The following is a 14,718-nucleotide window of genomic DNA, read 5'->3' as shown; positions in this document are numbered from 1 at the left end:
GTTTTGTAAATGCTCCGTACTTGTATAGCGCCTTTCTAGTCTTTTCGACCACTCAAAGCGCTTTTACACTACATCTGCATTCACCAGTCACACACATTCATACACTGAGCCTAAGTGCTCAAACGGAAACTAACATTCACACTCATTCATACACTCATTCAAATCGGGGTTCAGTATCTTGCCCAAGGACACTTCGACACGCAACCAGGGGGAGCCAAGGATCGAACCGCCGACCTTCCGATTAACAGCCAACCAGCTCTACCTCCTGAGCCATAGCCGCCCCGTTTTGTAGCTTCTGTAACGACCTAAACTGTTTTCAGATGTGTGAACATGATTGCACAAGGGTTTTCTAATCATCAATTAGCCTTCTGAGCCAATGAGCAAACACATTGTACCATTAGAACACAGGAGTGATAGTTGCTGGAAATGGGCCTCTATACACCTATGTAGATATTGCACCAAAAACCAGACATTTGCAGCTAGAATAGTCATTTACCACATTAGCAATGTATAGAGTGTATTTCTTCAAAGTTAAGACTAGTTTAAAGTTATCTTCATTGAAAAGTACAGTGCTTTTCCTTCAAAAATAAGGACATTTCAATGTGACCCCAAACTTTTGAACGGTAGTGTACATTCTTTTCAACAATGAGCAAGTTGCTCCACATTCCCTATCTGTCAAACACCTCATCACATTTATTACTCTCTGGCCCATTCTTCTCAGATTCTCCTGATATGCTCTGCCCATGTTAACTGTGAATCAAAAAGAACCTTTCTGAATCTTTCCCATACATCCATAGCTTCATCTCTTCCCCAGTTATTTCCTGGTAAAAAAAAAAATCCACTGAGAATTTACATTTACCCAATCATAACCCCTCTCCAATGCCTTGTCAGTTGCTCCTTCCACCTTCCTGAGGCCCCATCATCGGCAAACAGTGACCTACCTTCGTATTTGTAGGTACTTATTTAACAAGCATGACCCAATCTGTACTTGGAAGTTTGTAAACTCTTTCACCAACATCTTTGCTGTGCAGCTTCAGTAACAATCCTTCTGTCCAAATTACGTCATAGGCATGTTTCTATGTCAAATAATACTGAAATTACTGACTCTTTTTTATTTCAGTCTCTAGCCTCACCACTGAGTCCATGGAATTCCTTCCTTTCCTAAAACCATAACTTAACATTTCTTAGACTTAGAGAGACTTTATTGTCATTCAACTGCACATTCACAATGTACATTTGAGCAAGATTTTGTTGCAAGGCTCTGAATAAATAACAGAAGACAAGTAAAAGAAAAACAGTATAACTATAAATACATGCAATATAAAATAGAATAAAAATATAAAAGAAACATTAACTGAATAAAAAAATTGTGACAGATTGTATGTAGCAGCAGGATGTATAATAATAATGAAACAGACAATATGAATAGTGCAAATATCTGTAGCAGCAGGATGTATTGTAACAGTGAAACGGACAATATAAATAGTGCAGATAGTAACAGTTCCTCAGTGCAGTAGAGTTCACAGTATCCATGTAAAGTGATTAGTGTTGTATTTATGGGAGGGGGGATTATTGGGAGTTTTGCAGTCTTATGACGTGGGGGATGAAGCCGTTATGGAATCTTGTTGTTCTGCTTTTGATGTTGCTGGACCCCGTGCCAGAAGGCAGCAGGGTGAACCGTCCATTGTGAGGGTGGGAGGGGTCTTTTGTGATTGTCTGAGCACTGGTCAGGCAGCATCTGCGAGCAGTGTCATGGATGGAAGGAAGTGCTGTCCCGATGATTCTCTCTGCTTGCCCCGGCACTCTCTCTACAAATTTCCATTCTGAGGCGTTGCAGGCACCAAACCAGACAGACATGCAGCTGGTCAGTATGCTCTCTGTTGTTCTTCCGTAGAAAGTGGTGAGGATGGGAGGGGGGAGGTTTGCTCTTCTCATCCCATGCAGAAAGTGCAGACGCTGCTGTGCTCTCTTCAAAAGAGCAGAGGTGTGGAGGGAACAGGTCAGTGTCTGTGATCTGCACCCCCAGGAATTTGATGCTGCTGACCCGCTGCACTGATGCATCATTGATGTAGAGGGGGGTGTGACTTGGCTGATTTTTCCTGAAGTCAACGACAATCTCTTTTGTTTTGTTGACATTCAGGATTAGATTGTGTCACACCAGTCCACCAGGTGTTTCACCTACTCTCTGTAGGCCAGTTTGTTGTTGTCAGAATCAGAATCAGAAATACTTTATTGATCCCCGAGGGGAAATTCTTTGTCACAATTGCACACTTGTCAAGGCATAAGGAATAGAAATAGTAATAAAAGGTAGATAGATAAAGAGTATATAAATATAAGAGTATAAATATAAAATATAAGAAAAATATAAAGGAGTGTGGGTATGTACAATATTTATATTATTAAGAATTATTATGGTGAACCATAAATGGAATAGTAAATAAATTGCAGCAGAGAATATTGCACATTAATTATTAAACAGATAATATTGCACAAAAATAGCAATGTCCAGTTTAAAACTAACTAAGTGTCCATGTGTCAGACACTTAGAGGTGAGGTCTCAAGCGGCTCTTTTCCTGGAGAATGGTCGGATGCGCTACCGCCGTGGCTCAGGCCCTGCGGTTGCTGAAGCGTCGCGGTGGCTCCGATCCTGTGGATCACAGCGTGAGATCTCCGGGACGGCTGAGGTCTTTTCCCGGTCCTTATCTGCGGAATCCTCCTCCCATCTTCCCCGGTCGGGAGCCCATTTCTCGGCTTCTCCCACTCGAGGCATGAGTCCGGAGAGGCTTGCACGGTCTGGCTCTGAGGAGCTAGATGTGCTTAGCATCGTGGAAGATGACTTTGGGGAGACGGGCCCACATCATCAGCCCTCGCCCGGATACGATGAGTTGTTGGAAGTGGTGACGCGGGCTGTGCAGGAGCCTCCGGCTGGCAGTAAATTGGACGAGCGGTTTCTGCAGCACCTAGTACCACCCCCGCCTCGGCCCTTGCCACTTTTTCTGGATCAAACCCTTCTCTGCACGGCTGTCTACGTCCCCCCGGCTGGACTACGGCAACGTGACAGATGTCAGACAGCACGGCTACGGAGCCGCAGCCAGAAGCAGAGCGTCGCTTCACGGGGTCCCCTCAACCAACCTGGGATGCGAGGCGGCACTCTCGCCCACAGCCCCGGATCTGAGGACCGTCCTTCAGTCTCGGCGGGTCCGGGGGAAGAGGTCCTGAGGCTTCGAGTAGGGGGACCCACTTGCGTCCGATTTTGGATCTGCGGTCCCTGAACCAATCTCTGAGGAGATTCAGGTTCATGTGTAATGTTGGAAAACAGTAGGGGAGAGCTGCCATTTATTTTGAATATCGATTTCTCCTGTTTTCTGGCCAGGGAGTCAGGTTAAGTGTTTGTTATTTCCTTTTGTATTTTACTTTGTTGTAGGATTAATTATTGGGATGGGAAAAGGTGGTTATGTTTGTTGTTTTGGCCTAGCTCTCCCTGATGTCTTGGTTTTCTATACCATTTGTGAATAAATCTAAAATTAACCGTCAGAATATCCCGTAGCCCTTTGATGATTCATGGGGAGTGGGGAAAAGAGAGGAGACATCATGTTGCGCTCAGGCTTCCCCTAGGCCAGGTGTAACATATTTGAGCATCATTTCTCCTGGCACATAAATTGCCTGGAAATGTTGGCGGTATTCAGAGCTCTGAGGAGTTTTCTCCCTACCCTCCACGGTCGCCACGTCCTTGTCAGAACCGATAATACGGCAGTGGTGGCCTATTTGAATCACCAGGGGCGGTCTGTGCTCGTGCCCGTTATGCAAACTGGCACATCAGATCCTCCAGTGGTCCCAGCAGAGACTGCTGTCCCTCAGAGCGATGTACGTCCCCGGGACCCAGAATCAGGGAGCAGACCTGCTGTCGAGACAGGGGCTGAGGCCGGGGGAATGGAGACTCCACCCCAAGGTGGTGGAGTTATTATGCAAAAAGTTCGGCCCCATAGACCTGGAGCGGGTCCGTCAGGACGGCGTCAGCCTACTACTTGTAGCCCCGTTTTGGCCGGCACGAGTGTGGTTCTCGGTCCTCGAGGGCCCGCCCTGGCAGGTCCCTCTGAGGAGAGACCTGCTGTCCCAGGCGGAGGGCCGGATCTTTCACCCGCACCCCAGCTGTGGGTCTGGCCCCTGAGGGGGCGCAATTCCTGGCGCAGTTCTGCGGGCCTAACGGCAGGAGCGGTCGAGACACTACTCAGCTCTAGAGCCCCATCCACGAGAAGGATGTACGGCCTGAAGTGGAATGTGTTCACCACATGGTGTAGAGAACAGGCGGTGGACCAAGTTACCTGCTCTGTAATTATGATACTGGAGTTTCTCCAGCACCGTTTCTCCGCCGGCCTCTCCCTGTCCACGCTCAAAGTATATGTGGCTGCTGTTGCAGCATTCCACACCCCTCTGAGTGATGGGCCCTTGGAGAGGCTTCCACTGGTCGTGCGCTTCCTCCGTGGAGCCCGGAGGATGAGACCTGTGACTTGTTCCAGGGTTCCCACTTGGGACCTGGCAGTGGTTCTCGAAGTGCTGGCTGAGGCCCCCTTCGAACCCCTGGAGTCAGCTGAGGCCAAGCACCTGACCCTTAAGATGGCCTTTCTCCTCGCTATCACCTCTCTGAGGAGGGTGGGGGATCTCCAGGCACTTTCGGTTTCTCCTCGATGCCTGGAGTTTGCCCCGGGGAGGGTCAGGGCCATCATGCACCCTTGTCCGGGCTATGTCCCTAAGGTTCCGTCCAGTTCGGCAGGGTCCACGGTGCTGCAGGCGTTTCATCCCCCACCTCATGTGACGGCGGAGGACGGGAGACTTCATCTGCTCTGCTCTGTCAGAGCGCTGAGTATTTACACTCTGAGGTCTTCCCAGTGGAGGAAAGCAGACCAGTTGCGGGTGTGTTTCGGGTCCCCCAAGGCTGGGCTCCTCGCTTCTAAACACACCATCAGCAACTGGATCATTCAGACTTTTTCCCTGGCCTACCAGGTGCGCGGTGTGCCTTCACCTATGGCCATAAGGGCGCACTCTACTCGAGGCATGGCGGCTTCTAGGGCCCTCCTCGCAGGGGCATTGCTCCTGGATTTGTGTGATGCGGCTGGCTGTGCTACCCCTCACACTTTAATCCGGTTTTACAGTCTGGACCTTCCTTCTGCACCCGGGCGCTCTCCTCCTAGTCGTGCCCTCAGGTTTCGGCGCGGCCCAAGTGGGTATCTCATTCCCATAGTGTCGTCACTGACGTAGTTCGAGTTCCCTCGAAGGGGAACGTCTTGGGTTACATATGTAACCCTTGTTCCCCTAGAAGGGGAACGAGACACTGCGTCGGTCTGCCACACCTCACCCCGCCTGGAGTGCCTTGCTTCATAGAAAAGGGCTAATGTGTCCTGTGTGCCAGCGTGCTTATATATGTCTCCGGTTACGCCATCACACGCTACCGTTCTAGCAACACCAATAGAATTGGAGTAGTTTCATTCATAATTCAGCCCTGCCACGCCCAGAGGCGTTCCCATAGTGTCATCACCGACGCAGTTCAAGTTCCCTCGAAGGGGAACAAGGGTTACATACGTAACCCGAGACGGTCTCCTCATGGTGGTGCTTAAGGTGGTCAATGCTGACCTTGTGTATGGACAGACCCTTTGAATCCACAAGATCACTTTTCCCTTCTCTCCTCCTATCACTTCCTGCAGGTTTTCTGGCTCTGGAGCTGTGGAGTCTGGATCTGTGGCTGCGGGTCACCTGCTGCCCCCGTGTTCCTGCTCGGCACCCTCTGCTGCAACGACTATTGTTGCTAGTCCTATTATTATTATTATTGTTATTATAATCATTAACATTACGATTGTTATCATTAACACTACTATAAATATCTGTACCGTTTTTCGTTTGGTCTGTAGCAACATCATCTTTACTGTCTGTACCTCTGTGTGTGTATATTGTGTAGGCTGCCTCCCTCCCCTCCAGCTTTCCCCCTTTCCGCTGTTCACTGCGGACATTCCTTCTCCACACCGAATCCCCCACCTGAAGGCTTTGCTGTGCCTTTTTTGAAAGCCTTCCCCTTGTTCTGGCATGCAGTTTTTCAGTGTGTTCATCAACAATGTTCATTATTTTCTCATGACACTCATATCAATGGCCATCTCTTCGTTAGTGTAGTCATCCTCAAAGGAACCATCAAGCTATGGAAACACGATATTGATGATATTATCTACAAAGCATTACTATCAAATATTTACACAAAATTCGGAGACACAAATGAGTATATTTCTATACCTGATAATGTTCTGGGACCTTGGATGGGTTTCGCGCTTCTCTCCCAAACATGAGATAACTGTGTTGTGAGCTGTTTTTTTGTGCGCAGCCCAAACATGACCACGTCCAAATATTGGTCGGCTTGTCCTCCACCAGTTTTGCAAGAGCTCTAAAAAATTAAGTAATGGGAATGCTTTATCAGCTATGGAGGCAAAGTGCTTCTGAAGCTGTATGACAAATATGTCTATATATATATATACACACACACACAAACACACACTGTGCTGGATGCATTTTTCACCTCTGTATGGTGCCATTGAGCCTCTCTACCAGTCCGTTGGTCTTAGGGTGGTATGGGTCACAGAGACTTCTCTTGATGCCAAGCACTTTGCAGACCTCAGTGTTGATCTACAAAAGTTATGTGAAAACACATATTTATTTATGTGTTAGTGGACTAACATAGATTTGTATAATCTACATTAAACTGTTTGCATAGCAATGGACATTATGAAATACAATTAAGTATTTGTGTAGCAGAAATAAAAATACTTACAGTATTGACAAACCCTTTGCATTGATCAGTTAGAATCTGTTTCAGCAATTTCAAACGCTGACTTAGATTTTATGGCATATGCCTGTGCCCATCTGGTGCAATAGTCAATGATAACACAGATGTACTGATTTTCCTGGTCAGATTTGACCAACTAGGTCCATTCCAATCAATTCGAATGGAACCTTGCTCTGCCAAAACAAACATTAATAGAAGAAGAAAGTTTAAACATTCATAATGTTACATTTGTAAATTAAATAAATGTAATGTAACTGCAGAAGGAGCATGTATGTAACATTAATAAACCTGCAAATGTAATGAAAGCCTAATATAATGATAGCTTATTGGCTTTATTTGGAGTTTGTACCTTGATTCATGTGTAGTCCTTCTCAAGCTTTATGTCTTTTTAAATTTTCTGGCATACTGTACACTGTGATACCTGGAAAACATTTATTATATGAATTTATTATACGTTTTGAGCTGATTAAACTGGATAGCATTTATTAAATCAAGTGTATTAAGAAAGGGGCCATCCATTGATGTGAAAAATCAGTGGCGTGCCACTGATTTTTGAGGAGGGTTTGACATCCTCTATGCTGCGACTGACCGTGACACTTTGTGACACCCCCACCCACTGTCCCCAAACAGTAAAACATCTGCGTTCTCCCTTTTCATGTAGGCTAATTAAAATAATAGATTAAACACTGCACTAAACTAGAATTGTTATGTAAAACTTAAAGATATTTCAGCCTTGCTGTTGACTCTCAGGATCCGCTGCAACTTTCAAGGCAACAACCCTTTAGTCGTGTGATTTGTGGATGGCCAAAAATAAGAATAAAGCACCTACCCATTTCTCTTGCCAGGCCAGTAGTACCGCTGAGCAATGGCATCTCTGGTTTTCAGCTGTCCAAGATGTGCACCAATGTTGCTATAGTGAAACTCCTTGAACAGTGCATCACCCTCTGCTGTACTGCACACAACTCTACATTTTCCCTCTTTAAGGGATCCCTTGTTTCTAATGTAGTGTAGGTCATCATCTGTACAATATTATAAAATAAATTTATCATGTTGATGAGAACATTTTTTTTTAAACAGAGAGGCTTAACTTGTAGCCTACCGCAATACCAAGCCTAGTAGCCAACCTATAGGCTAGCAATATCACCAATATCAAAATTACCTTAGTAGGCTAACGCTACTTCACTAAATTTCAATGGTGTACTTTGGGAATGTTTTGTGCAATAACACACACACACACACACACACACACACACAATCACACACACACACACACACACAGCAGTAGCAGAGTGAGAGGCTGCGCTGTCGCAGTGGAATACAGTGAGGTAAGTTAGCTCCAAACTACTGTAACGTTAGTTGATGACAGCTACGCTCGTTACTGTAAGTACGTCAATAAAACCTTTGCAAGTAAAAAGACAATGGGTACAATGAGGATGCTGTCCAAGCTACATGTCATCTTGGACAATGTCTCCCACCCACTCCATGACTTGCTGCTCAAACACAGAAGCACTTTCAGTGCAAGACTCATTCCCCCAAAATGCACCACAGAGCGCCACAGGAATCCATTCCTGCCTGTGGTCATCAAACTTTATAACTCCTCCCTCTAAGTGTCTGACAGTCAGTTATTAAACTAGACCTCATTATCTATTTTCTGTCCAATATTACCTGTTTAATAATTAATGTGCAATATTCTCTGCTGCTATTTATTCACTAGTCCTTTTTAGTTCACCATAATAATTCTTATTAATGTAAATATTGTACATACCCACACACCTTTATATTTGTTCTTTGTTCCTTGCTCCTCTTTAGGACCTAAGTTTTTCCACATCAGTACACTGTGCAGTTCCCAGCAAATGTTTTTGGGAAAGGACTAAAGAATTTGTATCCCGTGGGTTACTTATCTTTGTTTTATGGGTTTAAATGTCAAATCATCCTTCCATTTCCCGTCTTGTGTATACAGAGCTATTTCTTGTAATCACTCTCACAGCTGCATCTCTCTAAACCTTTATCCTGTCATAGTTCACAGTGTTTGGTAACAACAACCAACAAAGAAGGGGTGGGTCATGTTTGTCAGGGGAGGGCTTAACTTGTTATTGAGGAAGAGATCCAGTTGCAGATGACAGCTGAGGGCTAACTGATCCAGACAAAAACAGCTTTGCTCCAGATACACTGCTGAGGCTATTCTTTCACTCTGTGCCACAGATCTACAAACCTGAGAGAAATGGTGTGACTGATCATCAATGGTGAGTCCTCACTGTTTTTAAATAGAACTTTTTAGCATAAGTTGTGTGTTTGTATGACAAAATTCATTGTACTGGGACTAGGGATAAAACAGAAGACAGAGATTTAAGAACACAACACTGCTCAGCTGCATCATGCTGCCTCTCAGCAACTATAAAACTGAATCAATACTTAAAATCAAATATGAAAACAAAGTATAATATTTACTTTTGAATTCATGGGTTCTTTTGCTTTGTCTTTACATAAACTGAGTTGCCAACCTGGTGTGGGTAAAAGAAACAAGTAAAAAAGCAAAGACGAAAAGAGATTTGCTTTTGTTTGATGTCAGAATGACTCTGCATTTTTCTGTCAGGAAGTACATTCTCCTCACAGGAAATGACTGAACAAAAGGCCTTTCCAAGGGTTAGTCAAGTCACTTGAGCAAGATAACTCAAAGTAACTGGGTTTGTGAATGTCAAACATAAAAGTTGAGAAAACTCAACATTTCATTCAACTTTAATAGCCTTATAGAGTTTTTAGTCTGAAACTTTCAGATTTTATACTGCACTGGAAGAGTTTTCCTCTGCTTTGAAGCGGTACTTCAGGCAGGAAGTACTAAACTTCCACAAAACCTTGAACTCAAAACTGAAGCTGATGATACACAGAGCAACTTTTAGAGCAATCGTGCAGGGCAACGTTGCCGTCAATGATAATGAGTAAAGATTACTACCGTAATCCCCTTTCCCCACCACTCCGCCACCTGCCCCGCACTGCCCCTATCTGTTCAAAACATAGTCGGACTTGCCACTAGCAAGATTACCCAGTAACATTGCTCAAAAAGTTGCCCCGTGTATCATCATCTTGACAGATTAAAAAAAGAGAGATTGGTTTAGAGAGATTTAAGGTAAGATGGTGGCACACGTAGTTGCTGTGACTTAGCACTCCTTAGAGGTTACTTACAATTGAATGCTACATATGCATCTGTAAACACATCATACAGCATCATCAACTACTAAATATCAGTTTGATCTGTGTTATGCGACAGTGGTTATATTTATTTTTGCCTTTATTTGAGAGGACAGTGGAATAATTAGGAAATAGGAGGAGAGCTAAGGGGCAACACACAGCAAAGTTTCGCAGGCTGGATTCAAACCCGGGCAGCTGCAGGAAGGACTCCATGGATTATTGTCCCGCCCAGAAAGCAATGAAGGCAGCCCAGAGAGAGGAAACGAAAGCAAGGCTGTTGAGCCGAGATACATGCCAGGTTGCATAGAGACCCGTACAAAGAGTTAGAACTTACCACAGCTACAAAAAAAATACATACAGGATCAGTGATAACCACTGCTGAACTCCTTGTTCTGCATGAATGGTTATGATTATGAGATCATCAGAGACTCAGAGAATCTAACTACCATGTATAGCATTTTTCTTGCACAATAATTTAATGAATTATTATAATATTATAATATATTATAATTAAACGGCTGTTTTGTCCAACTGGAATTTATGTTGTAGCCTACTAGTGGGAAGCTATATTAATAGTCTATAGCCTACTATTTTCTGAAATTATAATGGTTTCACTATACTTGTGAAACGATTAAATTGTTGAATCTCATTTAATAAACTGTTTAAATATCTGTCGGCAGACTATCCAAATAATGTGTGACCTGTAAATATATTGATATTATATATTAGAGCCCGACCGATATTTGTTTTTGGGGGCCCATGCCGATGCTGATATTAAAGTGAAAAAGAGCCGATATTTAGATTTTGAGAATGATTTAAATAGTAGACCCCTTTACTGTATAAACTACACTTAGAACAGGCCGATATTGAAACTGGTATGTGTTTGGGCTATAAAACCTTTTCCTAAATGGATAATGTTAATAAAATAGATTACTGTCTCAAAAAGTGAACATGTAAACAATTGCACATCATTAAATATTTGTTGCTGAAATGTGCAACTTTTTCACCCATCTGTAAACAGAGAAAGTGAGAGAGAATAAGCATGTGTATTTCACTTTACACATAATCTGCCATAATTACAATTTAGCATATTCACATCTACTAGTTCATCCCTTTACCAGCACTCTTTAATTCTAACCAAAGCTCCGAGAAACCATTTCTCATCATCTGTCTAAATCACGCTGTTTATGATACAGTGAGCTTCTGTTGAATGCATCTAATACATGACTGTCTACAACTTCTACAACAAGGACCTGCAACTTCTACAACAAGGACCTGCAACTTTGAGATTTCATTTAACTAAGTTATAACTACAACCAGAGCCGTTACGGCTCTGACAGCGTTTCACATCTACAACGTCACAAAAAGAGGAGCTACAGGAAGCCGTGTTATTTTATTGTTCTGCTCACGTTTATTTATGTGTCCGCTCTGGTTTAATAATTTCAGACACGCAGACTATAACTGCAGACAGACGGCTGGCAGATATACTGTATTTAGAATACATCAGAAACTATAGTTTAACAGCTCATTATGTTACCGCTCCTCCACTCATAAACACGGCATTAGCTTTGTGGCTAATTTAGCAATTGGCAGCGTGAGCTGCTGTAAAGTTACATGATTTTAGAGAATATTTAGAAGTGATGAACTAGGGACAAATGTGGACCATTCACTAGAACTGATGTGATCCAAATCAAAGCCGCTTCAGACTGCGACTGTAACCTAGCAGATGGTAGAAGTTACTCACAAGTCCACAACCACACAACATCATTGTTCCGCATCTTACCATAAACCACTACAAAAATCATCATATTTCAACTCAATTTTACATAAAAATTGGCCAAACAATTTAAACATTTGCTCAGTAGCTTTCACATCGGGTGTAACATTAGCATTATAGCTATAACTTTAGCTGTGTTAGCCAACGTTTACAACAACTCCACACTTGAACAGTCTGTGAAGTTACATTGCTGTGTTTATTTTTAATATAATTCACAACCAATAAAGCATACTTACAGGTTGTGACTGTAAATTTCCAGGCCCAAACAGAGTCGGAGTTGCATCGTCTTTTAGGACTAAATGTTGAACTGTTGCCAGTGTTCTGACGATCTATGCTGCCTTGCTGAAAAATGCTACCATATCGCAAATCGATAGACTCGCCTCCGTTTTTTTATTGCAGATAGTACCCAGAAATAGTAAGTAGCTTGTCGTCATAGCGACGCCACACACAACTGCCGCGACGTAATGTTCCCTGCGACACACACACCAGCGATCCACACAGCTTTCTCTTTTTTAAGTTAAAACGTTTCAACATTCCTCAGAATGTAAAGACAGATAAGCGGTATGAAAACCTTCCAGCTGTGTTTTCCTCTGCCGTTGTTGCTGCAGCGGTCTGTGTGACGGCGGGAGCAGAGGGCTCCCCTGCAGCCACTTGTGGAGCTCCTCAACTCCGAAAATATTCAAGCACATTTTTGTTCCGCTATTACTTCTCGTAAAACTGTCAATATTGGAAATCTACACAGTTGATTTCTCACCTCAAAACTTCTCAGAAGTGGATTTAGTGATGAAATTATGTACAAAACTGTAAAATATAAAACTTTCTGTTGCTGGCCTCTGTCTGGCGCAGCAATGATGATGCAGTGAATAGTGAATATTCTCTCTGACCAATCAGCAGTCTGTCGTGTTTTCACGTTACATTTTAGTAAGTTATGCCTATCAGCAGCGTAGCTTCCAACACCCAGCTACCGTAACATTAAGTCATGTAATTAACATGACAAAAGACTGACTCACCAATAACACAGCCGTCTGCGTGTTTGCTTTCTACATGATGCAGTAAGCTCCGGTAAACTCATTGTTCAGTTCTGTGGTTTTTGTGGTGAGGCAGTGTTGTTAACAGGAGAGCTGCAGCTGGTCGCCCTCTGGTGGGCAAATTATGCAACACCCATGACATGAGTGAAGGATCTGACTCTTTGTTTCTTTTTTAATTGTCATATATCTGCCGTTATAAACGGCTGATGCCGATTAGATGCAACTAGCTCATATCGGCCAATAATATCGGCCAGCCGATATTATCGTCATGCTCTATTATATATTAATATTATACTAACATGATATAATACATGCTTATGTATACATTCTGTATTTAATGTTATAATATTTACTAACAGCAATTTATACTAGTTTCTCCTTCAGGTTGAGAATAGTATACTACCTGTACACCTATGACTGCAAACACGAACTACACAAACATTAAATTTGCAGATGACACAAGAGTGGTGGGGCTGATCACAGAGGGGCATTGCCAGGGCAATGAGTCAGCTTACAGGAGGAGGTGCAGGCTGGTGCTCAGAAAACAACGAACAGTTTTTATAGTTCTTACTTAAATACGTCTTATAATATATTATTTTCTTTTGTTTTGTATTATTATTGTTTTATTTTGTAAGAGAACTTGCTCAGGTAGTGCACTTGAATTGTATACACCTTTACAATGACAATAAAGGTTCTAAATACTATGAAATTTGAAGCAGAAGAGACCATCCTAACATTTAGTCCTTTGTATGAGTCATGCACAAAAAATTCTACAGTAAGAGCTAATTGGAAATTGCCTACCTTTTCTAGTCTTTGCGACCACTCAAAGCACTTTCACACTACATCACATTCACTCCATTTATTACAGATGGTACCCTCTGCCATCAGAGAGAGAAATTCACACACAAATTGGGAGTTCAACATGCAGCCTGGAAGAACCGGGGATTAAATCACCAACCTTCTTATTAGTGGACAGATGAGGTCAGGGGGTAGAGCAGTTGCTCTACCCCCTGACCTCATCTTTAATAATAAATTATATTCATTCTCTACAGAATGGTTAATTCTAGACTGTGTTGCAGAGCTTCTTCTGACAGTTTCATGATGTTATTTTTGTAGCCTGCAGGTATGTGGTGCAGAAGATCCAGGCTGCAGTCAGACGAGAGGGGCAGCAAGAGAAAACAAGCACCACAGGTTGTAGCCAGGCAAAAGGTGGGTTATGGCATTTAACATAAGAAAGTATCCTTAAAAACATGAACCAATTACTTTAAATAGGTAAAACTTTCAAGTAAAACAAACTTTACAAACAAGTTTGTTTTCACACTGTTTTTCTGTCACTGTGGTCAGACAGGATCCTCCACATTCTTTGTGTGGTGTATCTGCAACACCAGCCTGTTCTCACTCCCATATCACGTCACATATGGACGCATGGACACATACAGGTGCTGGTCATATAATTAGAATATCATCAAAAAGTTGATTTATTTCAGTAATTCCATTCAAAAAGTGAAACTTGTATAATGTATACATTCATTCCACACAGACTGATATATTTCAAGTGTTCATTCCTTTTAATTTTGATGATTATAACTGACAACTAATGAAAACCCCAAAATCAGTATCTCAGAAAATTAGAATATTGTGAAAAGATTCAATATTGAAGACACCTGGTGCCACACTCTAATCAGCTAATTAACTCAAAACACCTGCAAAGGCCTTTAAATGGTCTCTCAGTCTAGTTCTGTAGGCTACACAATCATGGGGAAGACTGCTGACTTGACAGCTGTCCAAAAGACGACCATTGACACCTTGCACAAGGAGGGCAAGACACAAAAGGTCATTGCTAAAGAGGCTGGCTGTTCACAGAGCTCTGTGTCCAAGCACATTAATAGAGAGGCGAAGGGAAG

General features: G+C 42.9%; 1 long non-coding RNA gene across 1 annotated transcript in view; it reads left to right on the top strand.

Moving 5' to 3' along the window:
* Positions 1 to 8,938: 8,938 nt before the first annotated feature.
* Positions 8,939 to 14,718, top strand: part of LOC123973354 — a 10,186-nt gene continuing 4,406 nt past the window's right edge. The window contains exons 1-2 of the long non-coding RNA XR_006825601.1: positions 8,939 to 9,066; positions 13,931 to 14,023. This is a non-coding gene — a long non-coding RNA (uncharacterized LOC123973354). The remainder of the gene's footprint in view (positions 9,067 to 13,930; positions 14,024 to 14,718) is intronic.

The sequence above is a fragment of the Micropterus dolomieu genome, linkage group LG07 (assembly GCF_021292245.1).
Source record: "Micropterus dolomieu isolate WLL.071019.BEF.003 ecotype Adirondacks linkage group LG07, ASM2129224v1, whole genome shotgun sequence".
Classification (NCBI taxonomy): domain Eukaryota; kingdom Metazoa; phylum Chordata; class Actinopteri; order Centrarchiformes; family Centrarchidae; genus Micropterus; species Micropterus dolomieu.
Note: the sequence above shows the minus strand (reverse complement) of the source record. Positions and strands in the feature narration are given on the sequence as shown.